The sequence below is a fragment of the Hyla sarda genome, chromosome 5 (assembly GCF_029499605.1).
Source record: "Hyla sarda isolate aHylSar1 chromosome 5, aHylSar1.hap1, whole genome shotgun sequence".
Classification (NCBI taxonomy): Eukaryota; Metazoa; Chordata; class Amphibia; order Anura; family Hylidae; genus Hyla; species Hyla sarda.
Window position 1 is genome coordinate 324,559,156 of NC_079193.1, and position 12,168 is coordinate 324,571,323.

Consider the following 12,168-nt stretch of genomic DNA (forward strand, 5'->3'; position numbering starts at 1 on the left):
TTTTTCCTCCTTACCTTTTAAAAATCATAACCCTTTCAATTTTGCACCTAAAAATCCATATGAGGGCTTATTTTTTGTGCCACCAATTCTACTTTGTAATGACATCAGTCATTTTACACAAAAATGTACGGCAAAACGGAAAAAAAATCATTGTGCGACAAAATTGAACAAAAAACACAATTTTGTAAATTTTGGGGGCTTCTGTTTCAACGCTGTACATTTTTCGGTAAAAAATACACTTTATCTTTATTCTGTAGGTCCATACGATTAAAATGATACCCTACTTATATAGGTTTGATTTCAATGTACTTCTGGAAAAAATCATAACTACATGCACGAAAATTTATACATTTAAAATTGTCCTCTTCTGACTCCTATAACTTTTTAATTTTTCTGCGTACAGGATGATTTGAGGGATAATTTTTTGCGCTGTGATCTGAAGTTTTAATCAGTACCATTTTTATTTTGATCGGACTTCTTGATCGCTTTTTATTCCTTTTTTTATGGTATGAAAAGTGTCCAAAAATACGCTATTTTGGAATTTGGAATTTTTTTGCGTGTACGCCATTGACCGTGCGGTTTAATTAATGATATATTTTTATAGTTAAGACATAAATTTTTTATAGTTAAGACATTTATAGTTAAGACGCGGCGATACCACATATGTGTATTTTTATTATGGTTACATATTTTTAATATGGAATTTGGGAAAAGGGGGGTGATTTAAACTTTTAATAAGGAAGGGGTTAATGTGTGTGTTTTTAAAGTTTTTTAAAACTTTTTTTTTACACTTTTAGTCCCCTTAGGGGACTTTTAGGAGGAATCATTAGATTCCTCATACAGATCATTGTGGTTTCATAAAACCACAATGATCTGTGTGCTCTGCGCTCGATTGATAAAGCCTGGTCCTGCCAGGCTGTATCATTCAGAGCCCCGGAACCGCCGCAGCAGGATCGACCCCCCAACCCCCCCCCCTCCCCCGCGATCGTGCTGCGGGGGGGGCGATCCACCCCACTGGACCACCAGGGACGAGATACAGGCACCTTTAGACACCGCTGTCAACTTTGACAGCGGCAATCTAAAGGGTTAATAGCCACCCGCATCGGCTATTAACGCCGGCCCCCAGCTACAAGAATCAGCTGGGGGCCGGCAGTTATGACGCGGTTATGACCCCGGTAACGGCCATTGGACGAGCATAGACGTCCATGGTCGTTATCAGGTTAAAGGCAATCTTACAGCAGAGTCACCTGCACTAACTTGAATTTATAGGTTGATGCAGGTAAGCCGCTTTCTACCGCTGCTCACCATGTGAACATCAGCGCAATTGCTCCGGAGACATCGGTCTCGCCGCCAGTGCAAATTCCGAAGAGAAGAGAGAAATATTGGCTCATACTACAGCAGCCGCCTCCATTGTACACAACAAGAACCCACATATCCTACGGTAAGCAGCGCCAGAAACCGGGTCACCCTGGTGTCAGATTCCCTTTAAAATAAAAGTACTTGTACTTGGTATCGGTGAGTACTAGAATTAAAGTATCGGTACTCGTACTGGGTCTTTAAAAAATGGTATCGGGACATGCCTAATTTAGATTGAAGTAATTTACAAATCTGTATCCTCGACCCAGAGCAGAATCATTTGCTACACCACTTGCAATTTGTCTCTTTTCAGAGTGAAAATCCCCCTGATATCTAACCTTTAAGGCTTCTTTCAATGGCCAATTGCAGCATTACAGTAGCAGCGACATGGGTAAGGTTGAAAAAAAACTCTCTACCTAACCATAACTAAGGTAAGGCCTCAGGTTCCCTCATAGCTAAGCACTGTTCTGCTCTGAAATGCTGTAGCATTGAAAGAGCTCTGTTACGGCTGTGGTAAGGTAGATCCACTGACCTGTGAGGATGATGGCGTGGGCCGTACCAGGGAACGGAGTCTAAGGTACCTCTCGTTTTCACTAGAGCCCGCCGCAAAGCGGGATGGACTTGCTGCGGTGGGCGGCACCCAGGTCGCTACCCCTGGTATGACTCGTCCCCTCAGGCAGCCGAGGTATGACATGGCACAGGAAGGTAGAGGCACAGAGATAGTCAGGACTGGCAGGAGATCAGGACAGGTGGCAATGAAGCAAGGTCAGGTCACGTAGCTAGGAGGTCAAATACAAGGCAAGGCAAGACACAGGTAAACGCTTTCTCTTAGGCAAACTATGCACAAAGAACCGGCAAGGGTTAAAGGAAGTGCCATGTTATATAGGGTCAAACTCCACAAACACCAATTAATGGTGCACTGGCCCTTAAAATTTTACAGAAACGGGGCGCCGGCGGACACAGAGAGCAGAGAAGCAAGGAGGTGAGAGGGGACCCAGCGGCCGCATGCGTTCGCATTGCGGGATGCGAACAGCAACGGCACCGGCAGCAGGGGAGGGATGCGCTTGCTAACTGTAACAAGCTCATTGTATTGAGCAAGGCAGGTGAACCTGTCACTTTATGATGCACATGGTTAGGGCAACATGAATGTACTGACAGGTTCCCTTTAAATCCACACCATGTTACTTTATGTTGCAGATCTGTTTATTGGGGAGGTCAATGGTGAGGTCAAATTTGCCAGTAATTCTGCAGTGTTACTAATTAGTCCATGGCTAGTGTTTGCTAATACAGTGACCCCCCCGACCTACGATGGCCCCGACATACAATAATTTCAACATGCGATGGCCTCTCAGAGGCCATCGCATGTTGAAGGCAGCATCAATATACAATGCTTTTGTATGTCGGGGCCATCGCATAAGCGGCTATCCGGCAGCGCAGACTGCTTCAGCTGCCACCGGATAGCCGTTTACGGTGCCCCGTGTGGTCCGCTGACAATCACTTACCTGTCCTCGGGGCTCCGGAGCGTCCTCTTCGGGATCCTCTGCATAGTCGGCGCTCTCCATCATCGTCACCACGTCGCTGCGCACGCCGTCCCGTCATCCAATAGGAGCGGCGTGCGTAGCGACGTGATGGCAGCAACGGAGACCAGATGCCGGGGAAGCAGAGGCCTTGCCGGAGCGTCGGGGACACCTCGGGGACGCGGCGACAGCGATGGGCGGCGACATCCCGGGCACCTGCACCCACACCAGATGTTCATTATGGTAATTAAACATGATATTTAAGTAGGAGGACAGGTTCATTACAACACTCCTGAGGAAGTCGTACTGAGGGAACAGGGTCTCAGTGGGACACAGGTGTTTTCATCTTCATTCCAGCTGCTGCCATCACTGCCTTGTCTAATTACTATTATATGTGTGGTGTGGACAGTCACTGCTACTTTGTTCCTGAATAAGGCTGGGTTCACACCACGTTTTTGCAATAAAGTTCCCGTATCAGGTTTTTGATGAAAAATTGATTCCTCAAAACCTGACTAAACTGTATCAAAACGTGTGTACAAATTTTAACCCATATACGGTTTTTAAAAATGATGTCCGGTTGCATACGTTTTTAAGAAAGAAAAAACGTATATGTTTTTAACTTTTCACTCCATTATGAATAAAGTTTCACTTTACACTGCTCAAAAAATAAAAGGAACACTAAGATAACATCCTAGATCTGAATGAATTAACTAATCGTATGAAATACTTTCGTCTTTACATAGTTGAATGTGCTGACAACAAAATCACACAAAAATGATCAATGGAAATCAAATGTATCAACCCATGGAGGTCTGGATATGGAGTCACACTCAAAATCAAAGTGGAAACCGCACTACAGGGTGATCCGACAAACAAGTCATAATGAGGCTCAGTAGTGTGTGTGTGTGGCCTCCACGTGCCCGTATGACCTCCCTACAATGCCTGGGCATGCTCCTGATGAGGTGGTGGATGGTCTCCTGAGGGATGTCCTCCCAGACCTGGACTAAAGCATCCGCCAACTCCTGGACAGTCTGTGGTGCAACGTGGTGTTGGTGGATGGAGCGAGACATGATGTCCCAGATGTTCTCCTCCGTTTCAGGTCTGGGGAACGGGCGGCCAGTCCATAGCATCAATGCCTTCCTTTTGCAGGAACTGCTGACACACTGCAGCCACATGAGGTCTAGCATTTTCTTGCATTAGGAGGAACCCAGGGCCAACCGCACCAGCATATGGTCTCACAAGGGGTCTGAGGATCTCATCTCGGTACCTAATGGCAGTCAGGCTACCTCTGGCAAGCACATATAGGGCTGTGCAGCCTCCCCCCCCCCAAAGAAATGCCACCCCACACCATTACTGACCCACCAGCAAACTGGTCATGCTGGAGGATGTTGCAGGCAGCAGAACATTCTCCACGGCATCTCCAGACTCTGTCATGTTTGTCACATGTGCTCAGTGTGAACCTACTTTCATCTGTGAAGAGCACAGGGCACCAGTGGCGAGTTTTCTGGCAAATGCCAAACATCCGTCACGGTGTTGGGCTGTAAGCACAAACCCCACCTGTGGATGTCGGGCCCTCACACCACCCTCATGGAGTCTGTTTCTGACAGTTTGAGTGGACACATGCACATTTGTGGCCTCCTGGAGGTCATTTTGCAGGGCTCTGGCAGTGCTCCTCCTGCTCCTCCTTGCACAAAGGCGGAGGTAGCGGTCCTGCTGCTGGGTTATTGCCCTCCTACGGCCTCCTCCACATCTCCTGATGTACTGACCTGTCTGCTGGCAGCGCCTCCATTCTCTGGACACTACGCTGACAGACACAGCAAACCTTCTTGTCACAGCTCGCATTGATGTGCCATCCTGGATGAGCTGCACTATCTGAGCCACTTGTGTGGGTTGTAGACTACGTCTCATGTTACCACTAGAGTGAAAGCACTGCCAGCATTCAAAAGTGACCAAAACATCACCCAGGAAGTATAGGAACTGAGAAGTGGTCTGTGGTCACCACCTGCAGGACCACTCCTTTATTGGGGGGTGTCTTACTAATTGCCTATAATTTCCACCTGTTGTCTGTTCCATTTGCACAACAGCATGTGAATTGATTGTCAATCAGTGTTATTCCAGAGTGGACAGTGTGATCTCACAGAAGTGTGATTAACTTGGAGTTATATTGTGTTGTTTAGGTGTTCCCTTTATTTTTTTGAGCAGTGTACATGGTGCATCAATTTAGCAACAATCAGATTTGTGTTTAGTGCTTTTGACCACAAGGTGTCGCTAATGCTCTGTCATTTGCAGCTTCTATACAGAGCACTTGATATCACTTATGCTATGTTTGTATAGTATCACTGCGCCATTGGAATTCCTGAATTATAGTGCTATGTATTATTAGCTTGCATGCCATTTGATATTAGGGCTACAGTATACACACTTGTTAGCCCAAAACTATACAATGAGACACTTAGAATGTTAGTAGATTGTGTGCAGGTTGATAACACACTAGAGCAGTGTTTCCTTAGTAGATTGTGTGCAGCCTTTAGCAGTCCGGGCAGGCTGGGAGTTGTAGTTTTACAACAGCTGAAGGCACCCTGCACTAGAGTGATATGTCAGTTCTTCAGAGCTTGCTGAGGTAAAGATACCATAACTGATACTGTCTAAAGCAATGGGTTTATATAAGCTGCACTTGATAGAGCATTAGTGACACCTTGTGGTGAAAAGCACTAAATACAAGCGTTGCAACAAGTGTTTATATAATACTCGTGTTTCCAGTTTTCCCAACCATTTCCACCTTGAGACACTCCTTTGAATTTTTTTTTTTTTTTAACTAGGGCAACCCGTCAAATAATTCTCTACAAGACAAAGACGAAAAAAAATGGCTTAAAAGAAGCAATGCACAATACCCATATGCCTGTGTTAGCTATGTAGATTACAGTGCTGTTATATGCAGTAACTCACGGGTGAGATTTTCTCTGTTTGAAGTTATTCACTTTCCCATTTCTTCTCTATCTGGTCCTGAGCCTTGTTGTGCGTCTGCAGAGCATTTTACGCCCACATATGGAGTATTTCCGTACACAGGAGAAGTTGCATTACAAATTTTGGGGGTCTTTTTTTCCTTTTACCGCTTGTGAAAATAAAAAGTATGGGGCAACACCAGCATGTTAGTGTAAAAATTTTCATTTTCTTACATTAACATGCTGGTGTAGCCCCCAACTTTTCCTGTTCATAAGGGGTAAAAGGAGAAAAAGCCCCCCAAAATTTGTAGTGCAATTGCTACCGAGTACGGAAATTCCCCATATGTGGCCCTAAACTGTTTCCTTGAAATACAACAGGGCTCCGAAGTAAGAGAGCGTCATGTTCATTTGAGGACTAAATTAGGGATTGCATAGGGGTGGACATAGGGATATTCTACGCCAGTGATTCTCAAGCAGGGTGCCTCCAGCTGTTACTAAGCTCTCAGCATGCCTGGACTGGCAGTGGCTGTCCGGAAATGCTGGGAGTTGTTGTTTTGCAACAGCTGGAGGCTCCATTTTGGAAACACTGCTGTACAATACGTTTTTCATTTTTATTGGGGGGGGGCAGTGTAAGGGGGTGTATATATAGTGTTTTACCCTTTATTATGTGTTAGTATAGTGTAGTGTTTTTAGGGTTCATTCGCACTGGCGGGTTTATGGTGAGCTTCCCGGTAGGAAACTCCAGGTAACTCACTGTAAACCCACCCGTGTGAATGTACCCTGTACATTCACATGGGGGGGGGGGCAAACCTCCAGCTGTTTCAAAACTACAACTCCCAGCATGTACTGACAGGCCGTGCATGCTGGGAGTTGTACTTTTGCAACAGCTGGAGGCACACTGGTTGGAAAACCTTCAGTTAGGTTCTGTTACCTAACTCAGTAATTTCCAAGCAGTGTGCCTCCAGCTGTTGCAAAACTACAACTCCCAGCATGTACTGATCGCCGAAGGGCATGCTGAGAGATGTAGTTATGCAACAGCTGGAGGTATGCAACTACAGCTCCCAGAATCCGAGACAGCGGTTTGCTGTTTGGGCATGCTGTGATTTGCAGTTTTGCAACATCTGGAGGGCTACAGTTTAGAGACCACTGCACAGTGATCTCCAAACTGTGGCCCTCCAGATGTTGCAGAACTACACATCCCAGCATGCACAGACAGCAAACTGCTGTGTGGGCATGCTGGGAGTTGTAGTTTTGCAACATCTGGAGGGCTACAGTTTAGAGACCACTTTATAGTGGTCTCAAACTGTAGCCCTCCAGATGTTGCTAGGCAACTCACCAGCTTCCGTAGGATCCAGGAAGCCACATCGCCGTCCTCTGCTGCCGTCGACCACTGCCGCCGATGGGAAGTGGACTTCGGCACCAGTCCCTGTCGGTTTCCCCGTTCTTCCCAGCCTACTGTGGGTTCTTTGCCCCTCACATATAATGGCCACATCATGTGCCCCTGCCACATCTAATGCCCCCATCATGTGCCCCTCACATATAATGCCCCCATCATGCGCCCCTCACATATAATGTCCCCATCAATCTCAGGGGGGGAAAATTCCCCCTCTGGGTCCCTCTTGTAGGAATTTTGACTAGGACTCCCTTAAGGTAGTTTCCCCCATATAGACAAGACCGCCTTGAAGGTTAGTTTGCCCCCTGTAGGTAGTACGACTAACCCCCCCCCCCCCCTCATGTAGTTGTCCCCCTGTAGGTAGGATCCCCCTGAAGGTAGTTTGGCCCCAGTAGGTAAGACCCTGGTAGGTAGTTTTTCCTTTTAAGGTAGAACCCTACTTAAGGTAGTTTTCTCCCTGTAGGTAGTTTGCCCCTTGTAAGTAGGATCCCTGTGTAGGCATTGTACATATAAGTTGGAACCCCTAGAAAAAGAATCCCTCTGTAAGTAGGACCCCCTTGAAGGTAGTTTGCTCAGTTTTCCCCCTGTAGGTAGTACCCCCCGAAAGTAGTTTGTGCCCCCTGTAGGCAGTTTGCCCCCTGTAGGTAGGACACCCATGTAGGAAGTGTCGTCTGTAGGTAGAGCCTCCCTGAAGGTAATTTTCCCCCTGTAGGTAGGTCCTCCCTGAAGTAACATAGTTAATCAAGGTCACCCTATATCCCTAATGAGTCCCTACTGAGTTTATCCAGAGGAAGGCAAAAAAACCTCATACTAGAGGTAAAAATTCCTTCCCGACTCCAATATGGCATCAGAATAAATCCCTGGATCAACGTTCTGTCCCTATAAATCTAATATACATAACCAGCAATGTTATTACTCTCCAAAAATGCACCCAGACCCCTTTTGAATTCTTTTAGAGTTCCCCATGACACCTCCTCTGGCAGAGAGTTCCATAGTCTCGCTGCTCTTACAGTAAAGAATCCCTGTCTGTGCTGGTGTAGAAACCTTCTTTCCTCTAGATGTAGAGGAGGCCCCAAGTAAGATTGTTGATCATCTAAAATCACATGGATTGCAAGATGAGAAACAAAATGGGTTTACTTCTGGGAGATTATGTCAAACTAGAAAACAGAAGGTCATGATAGTTTGGCATTGGTCTTTTTGCTGATGACACAAAGATATGTAACAGGGTTGATGCTCCTGGAGGGATATACGCCAAATGGAAAAGGATTTGGGTAAACTAGAGGAATGGTCAGAACTCTGGATACTGACATTTATTGTGGATAAGTGCAAGATAATGCATCTGGGGAGTAGAAACCCAAGGGCAGAGTATAGGCTATGTGACACAGTCCTGACCTTAGTATCTGAGGAAAGGGATAAATAGGTTATTATTTCAGAAGACTTAAAGGTAGGAAGACAATGTCAGATAGCAGCAGGAAATGCTATCAAGGTGCTTGGGTGTATAGCAGAGAGGGGAGTGCCCATGGGTGTAAAGGGAGAGGTATTAGCAGTAGAGAGGAAAGTGTCCATGGGTGTAAAGGGAGAGGTATTAGCAGTAGAGAGGGAAGTGCCCATGGATGTATAGGGAGAGGTATTAGCAGTAGAAAGGGAAGTGCTCATGGGTGTATAGGGAGAGGTATTGACAGTAGAGAGGGAAGTGCTCATGGGTGTATAGGGAGACAGTTGGTGACAGTGCCCATTTAACCCCTGGATATTTTTTATTTATACAGTTATCGCTTGTATGGGCACTAGTAATCATGGAATATTAGGTGAAATGCTTCCGCCAGAATTTTCAGGGATTTACAATTGGACACTGAACTCGACAATTTTGGGGCAAAAAAAGCAATTGTCGCGAAAAAAAAAAACAGCCCGAAAATGAACTCTCACATATTTAGATAGCAGCACAAGAGACCTTTGTGAGGAGTAAAAATAAAAAAGGTGTGACCAATATCGCTGTAACAGAAATGACAGTAGTTTTTGAATATGTCCCCTATAGTCTTCTAGTCTTCTTTTCAGTCACCATGAGTCACACATAACATGAATTCATTTATTAAGGGTTACACATTGTTATCAATGGAATAAAACGTACCATGTGTAATTTATTACAAGAGGGATGAACCATCAGGAATCTTAGGACACACACTGGATCATGTCTCTGACATTAAAGGGCTTCTCCACCACAAGGTGATTTTAGTACTTACCTGGCAGACAGTAATGGACATGCATAAGAAGGATCTGCGCTTGTCTTGGGGCTAAATGGCTATGTTGTGAGATTACCATAATGCAGTTGGCTATCTTTTTGTGAACTGGGTGTTTCCTGTTGGATTTCCTGTTGAAGTCCCATAGTTCCTTGTTTGTAAGTGTGAGGTCACTTTCCTCCCTCCCACACATCAGCCACCCCACCCACTGAAACACAAATGAGCTGCATCCATTCAAAAGACCAGTGTTTTCTAACCAGGGTGCCTACAGCTGTTGCGAAATGATCTTACTCTCACCCAGCAGTTGATCCACATATTGAAGCAGGACAAGCTTCCTCTGATCACCTGACTAGTGATGTCATGTCTTGACGCATTGCAACCTGGGAAATCCTGAGATCTGAGTCATTTTGTATGCTGTTAAAAATAAATATTGGGGCAAAAATCACAGAAGAATTGTGAGAAAACCGTCACACACAGGTACAGACACTATATTATGAACTACACTAACTTTACAGCCCCTGTAGCATAGTCAAATAAAACAAATTCCTGGATATAGATCTCCGTAATGGGGACACCAGGGGCTTTGGCTTCTAAGGTTTGGAGGAGTTATGGAAACCTAAGAGGGGAACAGATTTGTTCCACCATGTTTTCAAAAGTTAGGCCCGTCGGATACTGTGCCTCAGCAAAATGGATTCTGAAGTCACTTCTTGTATTTCTATTATAATTGATCGGGATAACTTGCATTATATATTAACATATGGAGTATACAGTATATTATAGTCATGATGTGGTAACAAATGTTTGTCATTTTTTCTCTATGTACAACTTTAAGGCTGTTTGCATTTTTATTGCTTCATTGTGGTTTTAAGTGTTTTTTTGATATTATACCATTTTGTGCTATAAGGAAGATGGATATGAGTTCTCTGACCTGCAACATGTTTATATCATTTTGGAATTTGACATGGATCTTATATAAAGGAAGTGCTGGATTGGTCCATATCTGTTTGTATCTTCACCACGAAAGCCAATGATAGAGCCGCGCACCTGTATTATTTGTACATAACTCATTACAGTGGTCCCTCAAGTTACAATATTAATTGGTTCTGGGACGACCATTGTATGTTGAAACCATTGTATGTTGAGACCAGAACTCTATGGAAACCTGGTAATTGGTTCTAAAGGCACCAAAATGTCATCCAAAAATAGGAAAAAGTGAGAATTAAAAAAAAATAAGTAGATAACTAATATAGACAAAGCAAATCCTTACATGTCTATGTCAGTGTTTCCCAAGCAGGGAGAACTCCAGCTGTTGCAAAACTACAACTCCCAGCATGCCCGGACAGCCAAAGGCTGTCCGGGCATGCTGGGAGTTGCAGTTTTGCAACAGCTGGGGGCACCTTGCTTGGGAAACACTGGTCTATGTAGAGGACAGGAGCTTCTTCAGGGTCCTGTACAGTACATGAAATGTCCTAAAAAAAAAAGTAATGGAGTCGCCTTCACCTGGTGTCCAAAGGAGCAGGTAACCCTGGGACAGGTTAAGTGTACAGAACATGTAATACCTCCCTGTACTGTAAGGGACGCTACCAGACATCAGTCAGTGCATACGCTTCAGTAATACAGGGGTTTTACCAGTGAATGCCCATTTTGCTTGGTCGGTTCTTCCAGCCATTGACACGTTTCACAGATCTGGACTGTCTGTAGCATTGTATGTTGAGTCTGGTTTCAACTTACGATGGTCCAGAAAAGACCATTGTATGTAGAAACCATCGTATGTTGAGGCCATTGTAAGTTGAGGGATCAGTGTATAATGTGAATGATTTTGCTAGGAGGTGGTGAACATATGAACTCTGTAGCTTACATCATATGTATTCTGTTATCCTAACCATCAAATGTGAGAAACTGAAAACATGTCATGTTGTGAGTTATGTCTACATCATTTAATGCTAGAAAAGGATTAGTGATTTCACACATTTTCATGGTGGGACCATTTTAGACCACAAGGTACCAACATTTCGGCTGGTCTTCAGACTCCTTTCTTTCCTCTTGACACCCCATTGATATCACACCAAGAAAGTTCAAACATTCTCCACTTAACCAAGTTGATATTTATAAGGCACAAAGCTGAGGTGTAGTACAAATCTTGGTACTACACGCTGAGGTCTTGGCAATGCGACATGACATGAGTTCTGATGGGCTCAACTCTCACTTTAGACACCTAAAGAAGCTCCAGATATTCCCCAGCAACAGTACAAAAAAGTCCAGATATCAAGGGTTTAGAAGGAATTTACTCTTCTACATAAGTTGTATCTGCAAAAAAAAAGGAAAAATATGTACAGATCATCATTTTGACATTGCAAAAAAGAAATGTGCATATATATGTACTAATGCCAACAACAATGAATGCAGATGCACAAATTTAGCTCTGCAAATAAGAGTAAAAGGAAATCTAGTGATAACTACATGAAAAGAAAAAGCTTATATTCTTAATGGGGTTCCCCATCCCTACACATGTTATCCGCTATCCAAAGGATCGGGGATAACATGTCTGATCACGGTGGGTCCGGCCGCAGGGACCCCCTGCGATCTCTGGGCCGGCACTGCACATTACGGTCACGGAAGCCTGGGGCTTCCAGAATCGTGACATCATGTCATGCCCCCTCCATTCATGTCCATGGGAGGGGACATGACGGCCAATACACAGCCGTCACGCCTCCTCCCAAAGACAT

At 44.7% G+C, this 12,168-nt stretch overlaps 1 long non-coding RNA gene across 1 annotated transcript in view; it reads left to right on the forward strand.

The window, feature by feature from the left end:
- LOC130272733 (uncharacterized) overlaps nucleotides 1–5,768 on the forward strand; it is a 19,450-nt gene extending 13,682 nt beyond the window's left edge. Inside the window, exons 2-3 of the long non-coding RNA XR_008843708.1 lie at nucleotides 1,670–1,747; nucleotides 5,693–5,768. This is a non-coding gene — a long non-coding RNA (uncharacterized LOC130272733). The remainder of the gene's footprint in view (nucleotides 1–1,669; nucleotides 1,748–5,692) is intronic.
- The last annotated feature ends 6,400 nt before the right edge of the window (nucleotides 5,769–12,168 follow it).